The following is an 18,306-nucleotide window of genomic DNA, read 5'->3' on the forward strand; positions in this document are numbered from 1 at the left end:
TACTGTTTCTTGCAGTTAATTTTTTGTGTCCACACATCACCAGCCCACCTGCATAGGTTTCTGTGGTAACAACGTATGCATCGGTAACTACCTTTGCCAGTGATGCGGCTTTCCAACGCAGAGGCATGAGAAATGGAGATCCATCATCTCGCCCTCCAAATAATCACATGTGCATGTTGTTGGGCAGTGGGCTGTTGTTCTTTGTGTTGTCCTCCGTACCGCTCAGCTCATAGCAGTATGGATTATGCTCAGCTGTTCTGATGCTGATCCGATTTGAGGGGCCAGAGCGTCCAGCCTGAGCCACATCTGTAGAGAGCCGATTGGAATCACATTTCAAACCGCTTTTCAATTTTCAAAGACCATGCAAATAGATTACAAGCAAAAACGTTGACCTTGCATTTGATTTTCACGTTCTCTTTTTTGGCCTTGCTTGAATGCAACATCATTGAAGCTCAAACCAAGGGGCTTTTGGTTTCAAAAAAATGATACCCAGGTAGTAAATTATGTCGACTCTGGGAAATTCTTGGATCAGGGGGTGAGGTGATGTGAATTGACTGTCCTCATTACAACAACAAGTCCTCTCAAACCTTCTAACCTTGACTAAATTCTTGCTTCTAATATCCAGCTCTGTATTCTGGATGATTTGGCCCATTATACCACAGTCTGATTAAAGCTTTCAGGAGTGGCCACCACAAATTAACATGCACTCCTTCATTTATTCCTCCTTTCATCAGCTGCAGGGAGAGAGGAAGCAAAGGGCCTTAAGGGGGGTGGGGGTGGGGGGGAGCGGGCGAGCAAAAGAGGCAAGTAAGAGCAGAGTGGGAACGAGGGGTGTAAGAAGCAAACAAAGTAAAGCAGAGAGCTCCCTGTGGCCTTAAGGGAAATGGAGAGATGAGGCTGGGGTTGGAGGAGGTGTGAAAAGAAGATGCTGGCATGAGGAACAGGGAAAGATGATAAGAGCCCCAGGGGTAAAGAGAATTGAGGCATAAGAGAGCTGGTGGTGGGGAGGGGGGGGACTTTTGTTTGAAGCAAACTTCATATCCACTTGATCTGCTTCTGAATTTTGATCAGAACTTGTTAGATGTCTGCAACTGCCTCCCTTCCCTTTTCTTGTTTGGCTCCACTCTCCTTTTTCTCCTTGTCATTTTCCTGTCCTTTGTTTCCTCTGTGACACAACAGGACCGCCGCGAGACAGGAAAAAGTCAAAGAAGGGGACAGAGAGAGCGGCCTAAAAGGAAGTGGCTTCAACTTGAAGCCGCACTCAAGATGAAAAAAATGTCGTTTTACTCATCTCATGAATACCAAGGTGAGTATTTGTGTCATTAAGCGCATCTAACTGCACCCCCGCTGTTTAAAGCGGCTTTAAAGCTGATCAGTGGCAGACTTTTTTTCCACTCAAACACTAACATCAACCATTCCTACACCCATCTGGACAAATGTACCACTTCAGTGCCCGTTTCTTCTTTCTTCCCTGTTCTTTGGTACTGATTTTAAAAGAACATGGCTGAAGTGGAAACTTTATCAAACTTGACTCATGTTTCATTTTATATTTAAAGCAACTTTTAAATAGAATTTTCTGCACTTAAAACTACCTTAACTTGAGGTTCACTCACTAACTCTAAATGGAGCTTTCAGCTGCGTCTCAGAGCCCCTTCGTCAGTGGATGGAGTTTCCATCAGTTTTCATGTTGTGTGATTTCCTTTTTGGATCATTTGAGTTGTAAGTTTAAAACACAGATTAATTAGCTTCCCCGTTTGTTGTTTGCGAGTGTAAATTAGCTATCATTCGCCAAGCCTTTCTTGCTCGACTCTTTTCAAAACTGGTAACGCAAATTGAGCAGCCCACTCATCATAACAAGGCAGACACATGGGAGAGCAGGACTCGAGCCTCCGGGGGGAACATTTGGCTCCACGGACAAGTGGCACTCCACTGGCGTCTTTGTGATAGGCAGCATCAAAACAAGATAAATCACACAGAGGTGAAAGTGCAGTGCTTCAACGAGATGGAGCACTAGTTCATCAGAAAATAAACCTCTTCTAACAAACCTTACGACAGGTGCCACTTGACAAGATGTGCAAGCAAACCTGCCTCAAGACTGGAGGCACGCCGCCTTTTAGAAACTCTCAAACAAATGCATCAGTTAACAGAGTTTTCTGCTGAGCTTCACAGTATAATGACGGTGATGTTTTTGTCTCTGCTTTTGAGACAACAAGGACGTTTCAAGTTTGTGCTTTTTCAAAAGTGACACTGCCTTTCATTGTGTGCCCCCCTGTTATTTTACCCTCCATGTCTGTCATGTCAGTGTAAAGTTGAGGAGTCAAACACAGATGCCGGTGTCTGAACCTCTCCCTCTTTTTTCTTTCTTTCTCTCCTTTCTACTTTCCAATGATCCAAGGACATCCTGGAGTTGAGACGCGAGTGGTAAATAAAGCTGAGATAGTTACGTTAGTCTTTCGTGTCGCTGAGAGTTTAAGTTTGACTAAAGCCACGCTTCTTCCACTCTGTTCTGGCTCCTTCACTCCTGCTCTCCGTCTCTCTCTCCCCATCAACTTGTCTGTCCCCTGGCTGAACCACTTCTGTTTAATATGAGCGCATGTGTGTGTGTATGTGTGTGGAGTAGTGTGTGCATACATGCTAAGCCATCAATCTATTCTCAGAGTGTAGCTGAGGCTACTGCTTTAACTCAGCAGGCTCACAAAGTTGCTTTACTTCAAACATCCGTGAGTTAGAAACACCACTATCTCCAGCTTTATTCATTTATTTTCTTGGGAAGGAGAGAAAGACAATGGTGAAAAAGATCATGTTGTCGGTGTAGAATGCCAAAAGCCCTCCATATTTCATGCATTTCCTGTAGCCCTGACTAAGAAATATTCCACATCACTGTAATTTTTTTTTTATTATTTTGAATGTGATTTTTTTGAAACAAGAAAGAAGTTTTCTAGCAGAGATTTTTTTATTTTTTTTTTTATCACACCAGTAATGCAAATCACTGAGCAGGTAGCAGTAGCATTTTGTTGACAATTACGACACATACAGAGCGTCAGTTACTAGCATTTTTTTGTTGTTGCTGTTGTGAGTGGGAACACATGGACCACTGCAGATACTAGACTTCTCTGGAATAAAAGTGACATAGGCTAAAAGGGTCTTTTTTGAAAATTGTACTTCATTGCTGTTGAATTCTGCACATTTATTTAAAGGGGTTACTAAAATACTTTTGTGCTGCTCATACATAATGCTCGAGGACCTGCAAGAGACAAACTTTAAACATAGGATGCTTAAAGGGGATCAGGGATATTCATACTTTTAGTCCATACTATGGGTCAAGCTCCAAAAATGCTAATAATTTCCCAAAGATATTCAGACTTCAGACATCACCAAAGAGATTATATACAACTATTTACACATGTTTATATGGACAAACAAAGGATGCACTGCACCTGCAATGCTGCCCTTTGTTACAAGTATCTCCTACAAGTGTTGTCTGAGGATTATGATGATGTCAGAAGAGTTTGCACTAAGAACTGACATGATTTTTACCGCAGGAAATTTAATAGTTTCAATTAAAATGTTTACAACCTGTGTCTGCCGTGGCCTAGCGCACTCTGTTGTAAACACTGTAGCCGTGTCCACTTATCTATGAAGACCCACTTTTAATAAGACCTTTCCTTCAAGTACTCCATGATTAAGTTTAATTGGAAGTGCTAATAACACCTGTGGGCTTTATAATTAATGTTTTATCTCAGACATCCTCAATCTCAGTAGAAATAACTCAACTGGAAAAAAAGAACCCAAAAAACTCTCAACTGAACTTAATACAAGTGAAATTGTTTTGAATGGAAAGAGGGGTGATTGAGATCAGTGTGGTAATGGTTGGGGGAAATGCACGTATTTGCCCTATGTCATGTATTTCACTCAGTCTTGCTCTCTTTATTGATAGCCCTCCCCTCCTGTAAACAGTGCTGCGATCTGACACACACACATTGTTCGCGGCGAGACAATACTTTTAACGGCCATCACAGATGACTGGCCATATGCAGCTTCCGCTCTTACACGGCTTGAACCTCTTACAGCCATGCTGCGCTAGAGCGGCCCTGAGAGCTCGACAGACTGCAGGTTAAGAAGATACTCGCAAACAGACAAAGCACAAGCAAATTCAAAGTGCAAAGTGAGAAACAACACATATAGTTCATCAGTAAGAGGGGGAGGGTCTACCAACACATACACAACACAAAAACATGCTACAGCAAGTCAGAGAGAGAGAGAGAGAGAGATGTTATGTAATGATAGACATAAACCTGCTGGCTTTTGGAATTGCAGTTTACTGTCATTTAAATCAATGCCTCCTCACTCTGCACTGTAACTAAAATCAATGTATTCTTATTAAGGATTAAAGAGTCCACACACGTGCTTTCTGCACAGTGTGTGAGCCAAAAGCCGTGAGCATAATGTAGAATGCAAGGTAGCATCCTGTCGATATGCATTTATGTGCTGTTCGATTCCATTGGATAGAATTTAGGACGTTATTAGAAAAATGAAATATTGATAACGCCTTGGCTAGCCCAGGGGGCCTCCAGAAATTCAGTGGACCACTTTGTCATTATTTGAGACAAATTTACTTTTTCATTGCAGTCATGTCTCTTTTGTTATAGATTCAATATATTCTAATATTTCAGTAATTGATTTTTTTTTCTTTTTTTCCACCCCACAGGATTTGCTTGGTAAAACCTGTTTTCATTATTCATTCGTTGTTTGACAGGCCGTGCAATGCACCTGATTTGTATTCCTATATGACAAAGAGTGAGCTAGAGTGAGGGATGAAAATGAAACATGTTTCCATGTGCTGAATAATCCTCTTCCACAGATCCATTTTCAATGCCAAACTGGGTTTTGTCATTGTTATTTCATTACTGTCTTTGTCTGCGCGAGTGTGGACACAGTATTGTATGTGAACGTGCATGTGGAGAGAGGAAACAGACAGACTAGAATTCACTGAATAAGCATCAAACTGATGTCCCTAAGTAGAGCACACGTCACACACAGTACAACATCTAAGTCCATGAATAAAAAGAATGTGCAAAATATGAATTACAGTGAATGTATGCAGCATTCAGTATTTTATCTTTTGTCATAGTTCATAAGTGGTGCTTCAAGCATTTCCTTTACCCTGATAAGACACAGCTGAAAGTGGCCTCTCCAGCATGAGCCATCGCGTTTCTCTTAACTACGCAGCGTCAAGGTCTTGTCTCATGGACATCAATTTAATTGGTGTGTGTTCAGACTGGATCTTGTGTGCCAGCATGGTGGCAGCCAAGCTGTTCTGACGCTCTGCCACGCCCTTCTGTGTCTCAAACAGACGTACAAGCTACCGTTCAGCGTCTGTACAAGGCGCACCAGGCTTTCAGCTAACTCCACTATAAACCCATTAGTGGCAATATTAGACGCCCAGAGCAACTGCTACGGCTATCCACGTGCTCACCCCAGCGACGCACAAAGCCTTCCATCCAGAAAGCCTGTCGAACACGTGGCTAATGTTGTGAACCGGTCGCAGGTCAGTTTGGTTTGGTTTAGGAAGAGATTGTTCACTTTTGGTTCCTCATGGGACACCAACCCTGGTCTCCTGGGTGAAAGTGTATGTTTGACCCATCCATCCATCCACCACACCTTCCTCCATTTGCCTTGCTGTGAACGTCAGTGGCATTACTGAGTTGAAAGCCCGGTGCATTTCCTACACTAAATTGTGCATTGGTGTGACATGCCGGGGGGGTGACAAAGCACCAGAGCTGTTGTGGCTGCATAACATGGGCAGTTTTAAAGTGCAGTTATAAAACTCCTCCAATCCATCCCGAGTAACCTTTGGCTTGTTTGAAAGTGTCTCTTTTGGGAAGAATTACAACAGCTAAGACGCATTTCTCGCCTAAACTGTTGTCGGGGCCACTCCCAACATGATGTTGTAACTTGAAGTCCTCTGAAATAATAATTTCCAAATTGTCAGGAGACTTAACAGTTGCAATTGATTAATTTCAAACATTTTCTGCACCTAAAGTTGTGAAAGCCTACATCTAAGTCATCTAAGTCAGGCTTCCCCTGCAGCCACTTCTATCATAGCAGAAAGGTTGACAGAAGTAATTCATGTTATTTAAAGTTCTGCCTGTCTACGGTTTAACATATAATGCGATAAAAACTACTTTTGCATTCAACTTGGCCCTCTCTGGATGTATCAGACACCTCTAGTGACAGTGATGGATTGTGTTTGTTTCAGGATCTCACTTCCAGATTTACAAAGATAGCATCTTTTGTGTTTGTTTACAACAATCTGCCTTAAAGAAGCTTATGAGGGTCCATGAGCATCCTCGCTTCTTTGGAACCCAGTGGATTTGATTAAATTAAAGCAGCCTACTGAAGTTTTTTCCCTGGATTCTAACACTTGTACTTTTATTATGGGTTTAAACAACTCAAACAAGTCTCAAACCGCATCCAGAATTGGAAATTAGCTCCAACTTAACTCTAAAAATATGGCTCATAAATGAATGATAAATTAATTAAGATAGTAAGTTGCACCTTGCAGAATGTTTCAAATAAAAGTATAGCCAATCCATCCATGCTGTGCCTGCACTAAATTTGCCTTTCATCTTATATAATCATATAATCTTCCTGTGCAATTGCAGTGCTTATAAGTCTGTAGTCACTTTTATGTGAGATACATATGCCAGGATTTATGAGTCTACATTCTCCAAGCTCTGTTAAGGCCTTCCGTAAAGCTGACTGGTGCCCCAGTGTGTTGTGTTCGCATTTGTTCATGCATATCACAAAAACACAAGTGAAAATATCTTTTGAAAATAACTTCCCAGGTAAAATTGAATGCTGTGGCACACCCACTGATACTAAGAGGATTAGGAACAATGGTCCAGTCTTATGGATTCTCAAGTGGGATGAAAAAAGATCACATCTGCAGGGAAGCAGCATTGTGTGTTGTGAATAAAGCATTTCAAAGGAAGGACACTGGGTTGTATCAGACTGTAAAATATTAGATTATGTATCTACCTGCATGCAAACGAACCGGGAAATGGATGCGGGTACATAGATGCATAAACCCCCCCACACAAGCGCACATGCTCTTACAAACTGTGCGCACAAGCACTTCGACTGGAAATGTTTCCTCTCAAATTATCTCTGGTTAAATGCCTTTTACACACATATACACACAGCCAGATGGGTTTTTAGGTCGAGCTGTGCCTGCAGCAGAGCAGAGGGAATGATGTCATCCCAACCTGTTGAGATGTTGTCTCCCGGCATTCATAAAAAACCTGTTGACTGACCTTTACCCTGAATGTCCTCTGAACTGTGAAGTTCACAGGCGGGATGGCTCAGCCCGTTCATTCGAAAGAGAGCTGATGGGAAGCAATAAAAAGATTCCAAAACAACAACATGCGTTGTATTAGCAAACTGCTTGACCAGTCATGGTAGTGCCGTCTAAATATCTTTCCAAGAGCAAAACTATGCCGTAATCCATGAACGCAGATATTTCTCAGAAAATGTCACACCACAGGAGTTAAACCTTGTGCAACCTTTTGACTGACATCAACCTCAGCTCCTCACTTAATTTGCGTTAGCCATAGCCGCTTGCCATACACGCCGTTGTGTTGCTAACAGCGCATGGCTAAACGTTTCTGGGCCGAGCTTTGGCCCCGCATTTGTGCATGAGTCTGCATAGCGAGTAGTTTGTGTGCAGCTGCATACACCGGACTGTGCGAATCGTTACAGCCCGACCATATGCTCACTGAAAGAGTTATTGCTCGCTGTAATTGCTTCCCCTGTCTGCACAGAGACTTCTTCCTAAAGGAAGATAAATCAGATATTTTCCAAAATTCTGGTATAAAATATTCTACCAAAAGACAGTGACTTTAATGGGGGTCTACTTGATTTGCACAACTGAGACTGCTGAAGCCTCATGTTAGCATTTTTTCCAGGGAGCTGCCCACACTGTGCATTTCGTTCCCCATCACTTACATAGAAATTGGTTTAAGAGGGAATCTCTTCTTGACCATGAGGAACAATTACAGTGAACAATCATGCTTTCAATGCCCGAATGTGAACCTATCTTTCAACTAATAATTGCATAATTGGCTTTAATTTGACATTTTTATAGTGGCTAATGCTCAGTAACTCTTGGCCTCCTGTTTCCTAATCATCAGTACATAGGAAACTGATGCAATTCCATTGGCAGTCATCAACCAGTCAATCAATGAAGCAGTAATTAAACAAATAAATGTGATACATTATTCAGTCTCCTCCTTTTAGCCTAGAAAGCACCACATACTTAACATCAAAGTGCAACTCACTGATTTGTTAAGGATACAATATCAAGGAAGTATATTGATAACAACCTATTCACTTTAAGAAATGTATACAGCGAACCAATTTATTGTATCTAGATTATCTGTCTTCTGATTAGTTTATCATTAATTTCTTGATTATGTTTAAAACAACAGATGTTTGTCAGACTCCTTGATTCTGTGATTTACTTTTACATTTGAATCTTTTGAAGCATGTTTGCTTTGTCCTTCCTGACTCACCCACTCTTACCTGTTAACCTACTATCTCATGTTGGCATGGTAACAGAACAGAGCCTCTTTTGGTGAGGCATATACTGTATATACATATATTTCTTTATTTTCAATGATCAATCTTTAATTGGTTTTGAAAAAATAGTTTTTAAAGAGAATGCAGTACAGTGTAATTAAAGAAGTTTCGGAACGCATAAAACATTAATACAAGAGTACGGATGAAATGAGACCAACATACAAGTCACTGTGAAGAGAAATGGGCCTTATTTTAACTAAAAACTTTTAAAAAAGGATTTGGGAAAATCAGCTTCTGTTTCTTTTTTTTTCTTTTTTTTGGCACGTTTGTACTCAACACCTCTTTTATCTATTTTATGATTAATGCCATCCATGAATGGAGTTTATGATCCTCTGTCTTCTGATGAGCGGCTGCTACTTTAGTGCTGAGTTGTCAGCCTGAACTGAAACAGACCGGTCTGCAGGTGAACTGACACGATTCACTCTTGCGAAGGGGGGCTGCACCTACTAACCCCAAGTCTGAAAAAATACCAGGAAGCCTTCCGGCAGTGACCTTTGACCTTTGATTTTTTCCATCACGTGTCACTTGGAACTGAGAATTGATCGCTCGCAAATTGCATTTCTGCTGTTAACAGGATGGATAGAGATCAGATGGCAGTGTGGAGGAAAAGGTAATGAGGCTGCGTGACAAAACAGCTTACAAGATACAGGATAGCTCTGTACTTTGACAGAGCTGACGGGAGACACTTTTATATATAACAACACACTGATAACAGTGTTTTACAGCAAAAATCAATTACAAGTGTTCAGTAAACACAGCGTGACAGTCTGCTTTTTTTTAGTATCTCTGAAAAGGCACACAGTCTGAAAGCAAATAAAGGCTTGAAATACACCATTCATGTCGGGAAAGTTAAAAACAAAGTAACTGATTACTTCAAACCACCACGTGGTTCTAGTTCTAGTCATCAATAACCAACCGTCATGAAGTGCATTAGAATATCTAACGCGATTGTTTCCAAACTTAACTCCTTCACTGTTAAACAGATTTTAGTTTTCAGCGCACACACGTACACACATTAGTTTATTCTCCAGCACAGAGCCTGACTGTACACACACACACACACACACACACACACGGCGGCTCTCGCGGAGAGATCCAAGGAGGCACACGCTATAAATCATGTGCTGAAATAGAAGCATGAACAACCCCCAAACACCTACATGCACACACACACACACACACACACACACACACACACACACACACACACACACACACACACACACACATCAAACACACAGACCTCCCCCACGTGTGTCCCCTGAGCTTAATTTCGGTGGGAGGTTTTGTGGACATTTGTGGATCTGTGTTGTAGGTGGCACTGAAGCAGCAGCGAGGAGGAGACGAATGCAGACCAAAGAGAGGGGTGAGAGATGATGGGAGGATTGAAATAAAGGAGGTTGTTCAAAGAAAGAGGAAAAGCGGAGAGAAGTGAAACGGAAGGGGAGCGGGATGGACAGAGTGAGATGACAAAGGGTGGTAAACGCCGGCCCGTCCCCGGCGTGCCCTGCTCTGAGGAGGGAGAGAGATATAAAGAGAGATGGAGCAAGAGGGGGAGTGAGGGAGAGGTGTGGGGGTGGAGGAGAGGTTGAGGATGTCTTGCAGCCTCTGCATTGCAGGGCCAAGGTCAGAAATAAATAATGAACGGAGTGAACAAAAGAAGGAAAGAAATGAAAGGACTGATAAATGGAGGGATAGAGGAAGGTTTACGCTCGACCTCAGGAAGCGCAGAACTTCTCCTCCATGGGAAATCCCGCTTACGAATGCAAATGAGCAGTGCTGCTCAATTCTCTTTTCCTTTCCAACATTTTTTTTTTACACTAACTGGAATTAGCAACACCTCATGAGTTTAGGTGAGCTCATTAAACAACACATTTTTTTCCACTGCCACTTCCACTTAAGAGATCCAATTCTCACTGGGTCTTTTTTCTAAATTTTATCACAGTTTTTGTGCTCCTGATGGGACCGCCAGCAGTTCTTAGTTAATAGAAATCTGCTGTCATTCCTGTTCTCTGTTCTATTAAGTTTAGTCTATGTTTTGCAAATCTATATTCACTGACTCCTCATTCATGCATATAAATAATAGATAAAAATACAACAAAGAATTCACACCTGGACTCACCTTGCAGGACAAAGGAAAAATCTCATAACTGAATTTAGAGCAAATGATGAAGGAGGGAGATACTGTCAGAATCACAAAGATCATTTTTAACCTTCACATTTCTAACAAAAAGATCCAGTTCTGTATTTCAGACCTGTAGCTGAGCAATGTAAGAGGTTAATGTCTTCTCACATAACCGTGAGCCCTCAGTAAGCAATTGATTGAAGATGGATTAATAATCAGCTCTTGGAGAATAAATGAAAGGCTCATTATAAATCAGTGATATCCCAGTAACTGGTAACAGATTGGCACATCATTTTTTCAAAGAATTAAAGTTATTAAAGCAGATGCAGATGAACATCTGTACCACTTATTATTAATGAACACATCATAGGTTTATCAGGAACATAATATTAAAAGACTTGACAAAGCGCTCACTAATCTTAAACTCATTTATCCTAATTTGTTTGTTTGGACATTAAAAATCTGCATGTTCAACATCCTCAGATGTTTAGCAGCCATTTATCGAAAGTCGAAGCGAAAAACCTTTATGCAGCATTTGCAAATGGTTAGTGTAACAACCGTTTCCATGACGACGACGGAGAAAAGATTCAAGAGCGATTGACGAGAGGTTAACTGAGACCATGAACAGCAGCACCAGTGTTAAACAGCGCGACCTTGAATCACCTGTGCTAATTCTAAGCTCTATTTCCCAATAACAGTCTGCGTCAGAGGTTAAAATTGTTACAAATACTCCTAAAGCTCCACAGTCAGAGCCCTGCTCAGTTATTCAGAGCTTATTAAAAGTTTTGTTATAGGGTCGAATAATAGGCACAAATAACTTTCTGTACAGTCATTGTCACCCTGAGAACACTTTACCTTGGTGGTGGACAAAAAAAAGCAACTCTGCTTTGCATCATGAATGTTCTTCGCTCCTTTGCATGTTGTTTTTCTTCTTACATTATCAATTTTCAACGCTTGTTCTGCTGTTGCTGATTTTCCCAGAAGCCAGAAGCGGAGTGAACCGAGTTGAGAAGCTTGAAGCGGCTGCTTGGTCAGCCATGTTTATAGTCTGACACACACACACACACACTCAAAAAAAAAAAGGGCTTGAAAAGAAACACAATCACATCGAGGATGTTCTTACAGAGTGAATCACCAGGGTAAACAGGAGCGAGCTGCATTTTGAATTAAACATCACATCATCATGCGCAGACTGGGCCGTGAATGCTAAAATGTCTACAGATTCGTTACGGTAAATGTTCTTCCATTCAGCTCGTCTCTCCCTGGTTTCTCATGTGATGAGAGGTATGGAGCTGTGGAATCAACCCCCACAATCACATTGATATTTCCAAAAACACGGCATGGACAAACAAAACAAACAAAAAAGTAAATTAAACACCAAGTTCACACACCTTCCAGCTACGCATAGAGATCAATAAATCAACACAACAACAACAGAGCTAAGTAATTATTGACAACCCAGTCATCTTCCAACAGTGAAAGACATTGATCTTCCTTTAATAAATGAGCGTACTGCACACTTTTAATTGGCACTCTTTTTGTGGGGTGAATTTATTGTATGTTGTATGATATGATCCATATACTTAAATGGTAAATGGGCTGCGTTTACATAGCACCTTTCTAGTCTTACCGCCCACTCAAAGCCCTTCACAGCAAGTCAGCAGTCACCCATTCACACACACAGGCATACACTGCCACCTGCTCATCACGAGCAGTAACCCTTACACACCCATGGCAGAGCATCAGGCACAATTTTGGGTTCAGCATCATGCTCAAGGATACTTTGACGCGTACCCTGCCAGAGCCAGGGATCGAACGGCCGACCTCACAGCCACGGCTGCCCCATTTGTGACTTTAAATATGTTAATTAGGACTGACAGTGTGTTTTAAATACATATACTAAGCACTAGGTACACTTAAGCATAGTCTTACTTGGGTGGCTGTGGGTGTCTGTACTGAAGATTGACACTGTGCATGAATAAAACTGCATTTGATGGAGAAAAGTTGCATTTGAATGTAATTTGTGCACAACAGTAACAACACCCACAGTCATCCATTTAGGTTGTTGGCAAAGCTATGGCCACGCATGAACAAATCCCCTGTTATCCCTTTCTATTTTCCGCAGCGGTCAATGGCAGTCCCGCTGTCACATAATTGTGGCGAAATGGACGCAGTCAAACCCAGACGAAACAGCCCAAACTTCATTAAAACTTTGCAAGCAGAGCGGGGCTGATGAATGGAAGAGGGTCACCAAAGGCAGGAAGCACTTCAGAAGGCACACAACAGACACCCACTTCATAATATTTGTGTGAATGCAGCAAATCAGGCTCTTGGCAAAGTCTTTCATAGTGTTTACTACATCCTCAAAAACAAAGAGCCCTGTTCAGCCTTTCCTCAATTACTCCATCTGCAGATCCAAAGCAGCTCTGCGGGAGGTATTCATTCAGCCTATTGTAATTTCACTACAAATACATTACCCTGGAAATACACAATCTGTTTGCCTATCGCTGTTTATTCTGCGTAATTAGTGAAGCTGAGCTGCTTGTTTTAACTGAAATCCATTTTAAGCATATATGGTGTGTGTGTGTGTGTGTGTATCTATCTATCTATATATACAGAATACATATTTATGCATACCTCATATTACATTACTGAAACATGGGGTGTTATTGCACCATTATTGCCCCAGTTAGTAACAGTGTAGATGTGGCAACCATTCTATCAACTCTAGCAATCCAGTGCTGACAGCTGGTAGCCAGCCAGGTTTTAAAAGTGTTGAAGCCAATCCTAAAACATCTGCCTGCATTTAGTTAATCCAAACCGGTTGCACAGGAAACCGCACCAACAAAACCAAAATATGACCTTGAAAGTGTATAAAATGGGGACTGGCCACCATTAAAACCTTTCAGCGTCCTCCTGCTCTGACATCAGTTTGGCAGTCATCTGTGTCTAAATTTTCGGGGGCAGAGCAGGCAGGCCTTCCTCCTCACTCTGCTTCTCCCACATGCTTCACTTCACCTTTCTATTAGCATAGCACCAGTGCCACCTTCTGTTTGCCTCTTACTTACCATTTTTGGCATCAGTTTCATCCTTCTTCATCCTGTCTGACAGACTTAGGAAGGAGCACTCCGCGCACAAACACTCAGATGCACATTTCTCACCCGTTCCTAATCTTTGCTTCCGCCATCTCCTTCCTTCCTCTGTCAGTCTCATTCTCTCCGTCTGTTCTCCCACAGCTGAGGGTAAACACAAACTCCAAGCCTCTCCGTGGTATCCATTTCTCCAGATGCGAATGTAATGAGTTTGAACATGTCTTCAGCAAGAAATATGCTCTTTGTTTAATGACCCTTACTTAAAGTGACTGTCATCGTTTTTGGCTTTTTAAAACTCATAGAAAACGTGGTGACATGAATAAATCCAATGACACCTGTACAAAAAGGTGTCATTGGATTTATTTATTTTTAGGTGTGCCCATGCGCACGCAAATCTGCTCTTTTTTAACATGTAGACGCACACATATGTTACCATATTGACAGTAAACAAGCTTGGAGACAAAGAATAGGTCGCAACATGTACGACAAAAAATGGCTTGGAACGAAGAAGACTGGGTTGACAGAGGAAGAGCACAGAAAAATAGACGTGAGTGGTGTGGAGAGGTCAAACGGTTAGACAGTAGCAGTATATTTAGTGAATGGAGAAACTGATAAAAAGACAGAGAAGGGGGGTGCATAGAGAGTCATGTTGAGCCTCTGGGGTGTAGGGGATATCTTTCTTCCATAATGGATATGTCCACGTGAGAGCAAACACACACACAGATACACACACAGGCACACACACGCACACGCACACACACAAGCCTGCAGATAGAAAACTCTATTAAAAGGCTTTATTAAACCATCAAAAGTCAGATCCCTCTTACAATCATCTGCCACTTAATGGAGTAAATTAATTCATCATATTTAAAGTGAGAGAGAGAGAGAGAGACAGGTGTGCTCACTGAGGTGGTTTTATCTGCCTTCAGATAGGTGGGGGTATAAAGGTGTAGCAAAATGGGAACAGAGGGGATAAGGGAGGGAGGGGAAGAAAGAGAGGAAGAAGAAGAATTGGATTTTTAGAGAGATGGCAGCTAAATGAAGCCGTAGAGTGTGGTACAGATGGAGAATGGCTTCAGACACAAGGTAATTATTTCCTGGCTGGTGGAATGGAGGGAGCAAGGGCTCCTTCATTAACTGGCTGTTCATTACTGATGGATAGAGGGGATGGACACATACACATAGGCACATACAAGCATGCACATTCGTACGGGCACCCGCACATGCTCACTTCCAACACACACACACACACACACACACCCTTATGCAGATGTACATTCACAACTATTTAATCAGTCTCATAAAATGTTCTAAAACGAACACTGAGTCTGGAATGCTGATTAAGTGTTGTAGACATGAAAAATATGGAGAATGTGTCATTCTCTTCCTCCACTGATGAAGATGAATATCTTTTAAGGTCAGAGTTAAGGTTATGTAATTAAAACAAAATTGAGTAAGGTAAGGATCCATGTTAGGGGTCATTGAGGCAGCTTGTTATCTTTGCAATTTATAGGAAAAGTTCGACATTTCGGGACATACATCCCTATTTGCTTTCTTACCAAGAGTTAGCTGACAAGAAATGTCAAGCTGTAGTTGTAGCTGGCTAACTTAGCTTAGCAGAAAGGCTGGAAACGGGCAAAGTTCAAGACTGGATTTACCTAAAGGTAAGAAAATCCTCCGGTTTTGGAGATGCTGGTCGGTGGATTTTGTACCTTTGGACTATTAAAGTAGTCTGCAAAGCCGAACTATTTTATGTACACATTGACAACCCAGTCACCCCTCAGTTGGAGCCCTGGCTACTTCCAGTTGCATAAGACATTGCTATCAGCATTCAAAATCATCAAGTGCTCAGCCACCACATTATTTAAATGTCTGCATAGAGTCGCACTGACTTTAGGCCTTCGAATGATAATGCTCACAAACAAGGTGATAGTGTAATCAGAGTGATTTGAAGTATGAGTCTCACAGATAAGTGGGCACTCAGAAAAGTGCAGCATTAGGTTCCTCGGTTAAAAAGGAGATTTGAAGCTTTAAGTTGAAAGGATTGAGGGTTGGGAGGGGGCTAAAGCAGCCTTGTTTATTCCTCTCATAAAGGGCTTGTCAACTCTGTCAGCCCAGAGGAGAGAAACCAATTTGCGAGCTGACACCTTGTGACGTGTGTATGCGCGTGTGTGCATGTCAATGCAAAGGCACTCCCACAACTCCTCACCTGTTTGCACTTCTGTAACTGCATACTACAGAAACACAGACGCTCGCATTAATGTGCATATGCAGCAGAAGCAACACACGGATACCATACATTTGACAGTGGAAGATATGTACAAGACCTGCAGACACAGAGGCTGCACACACGTACACACACACACACACACACACACACTTAGACAAACAAGTTATGAATTTGAATGCAGATGAGTGTCTGGATGAAGGTTGCTGCAGGCTGTCCATTTAGGAGAGTCATCACCCTGTTTCCATTTATGACACCTGGAGACACTACAGTCACTTTTCATCTATGTCAGACACCTGAAGACAGGGAAAGAGACGAGGGGGCGAATGAGAAAGAGAGAAAGGAAAGACAAATTAATGGATAAAGCACTTAAAGCCATACCTGCATGCACATACTTGCATCAGTATGATCAGCCATACTCCACATTTTCAATAACAGCAAAAACTGATGGAGCTAATGAAACATTGTTTCAATTATGTTTTTGTTTTTTTGATATAAAGCTAGATAAAACACCACATAGACAGAAGCCAACCAGATTGCTTAAAATGGGATGCAGTGCTTCGTGTTGCTGGCTGATGGTGCCTCGCACACTGATGTCTCTAACAGAAACTGTTACAGCATTACATCTCTTTATGCCGTTCAGGAACAATCACTTTTTCTGCATTTAACAGACACGTCCACAGTGACTTAGAGGACATAAGTGCAGCAGTAAAGTCTGGGAACAAGTATGTGAACATTCCACAAGCAGCTGAAGGGTAAGTCGACAGATAACTCAAAGTGCTTTAAGTGCCACTTTACCCGTTGAGAAGCCTTGCGCAAGATCATGTAAAGGATCAGTTTTTGAGGTGGGGTGCTGGAGATCAGGAAATGTGGATGAAACAAAAGAGATAAGTGCTCATTCAGTGTTATAACATGTAATAGAAAAGACAAATTCTGATAGCGAAGACTCAGGGACAAAGATCACTCCACCAGCTAGGGTGCAGGAGGGAGTCAAGGCGTAAGGTGTGAACTAGAGCATAGGTTGGGGATCATGGTCATAAGGTACTTTGGTCTCGCACCCTTATCGCTTTGTCTCCTTTTATAAACGCTGTGAAATTGATGGCAGCAGCCTCTGGGACTCAGACGAGTGCCGACAGAAGGGGAGTTTGTCTCTGAGAATCTAGAGAGGTTAAAGATAAACTGTTTAAGCTTTCTTAATGAGGTGTGCGTTTCTAAGAGTAGATGCAGGGAGGCCAGCCAGCAGGAAGCTGAGGTAGTCAAGTACAAAAATGATGAGATCCTTGACCAGGAACTGTGCAGGCTCTTTGGTGCGCCAGGGTCTGATTTGATGGATGTTTGAATCAAGTCAGCACAGTCAATCAGCGGCTGCTGTGAGAGCAACAAAGGATGAAGTGGTTGTCAGGTTTACAACTAGCTTTTTGGCAGATTGGGTAGGTCTTACATTTTCCTCTGTGGTGGTGCAGGGAAAAGGGGGCTGTCCATGCAGGGCTGAGGAGCAGCTGTGTCTTTTCCATACCGAAGCCCGGAGAGGAAAGATGCGGTATCAGCGGATCAGGTGAAACAATTTGTGAGACATGATGAGTGAGACAGTGAGACAAGGACATAAACAGAGCCACACTGAGAACAACATGTTCATAGTTTGGACATCTTGTGAGCATGCGACCTGGCAGCTTCTCTGTGGAGGACCTCTGGCACCACTTAGTTGGAGGATCCCCTGAAGGGGTTGGAGGAATTATCTTAGGAAAGGAACCAAGACAAGTGACTCAAATTGATAAGCCTTCCTCGTCTAAGATAATATTCCTGTTTATCCCTTGTTTAGTCTATGCTGTGCATCTGTGCTGACGACAGTGTCACATCCATATTGCCTCAACATGTTTTGTGTGATATTGTCTTTTTTCAAGACACAATAAAGCCAATGCACAGCATCTAAAAAGAAAACGGATGCCCACAGTCATAGTGAGGGCACATTCAGATCAAAGCCCTCTATGAACTGGTATTGTCTCTGTGGATTAAGTAGATTGACAGATAATGCATATGTACAAACAGCCCTTAAGGCATATACACACACTTAGCATTCTCTTTCTTTTTGCCTCTGTTTTTGTATATCTCTCAAAGACAAATATACATACACAGTTGCATTTGATATCCCCTTCAAGCTTCAAAGAGGGACCTGGAGTGACGAGGACAGGGATTAATCTGAGAAAGCATCAGAAAGCAGCATT

The sequence above is a fragment of the Chelmon rostratus genome, chromosome 7 (genome assembly GCF_017976325.1).
Source record: "Chelmon rostratus isolate fCheRos1 chromosome 7, fCheRos1.pri, whole genome shotgun sequence".
Taxonomy (NCBI): domain Eukaryota; kingdom Metazoa; phylum Chordata; class Actinopteri; order Chaetodontiformes; family Chaetodontidae; genus Chelmon; species Chelmon rostratus.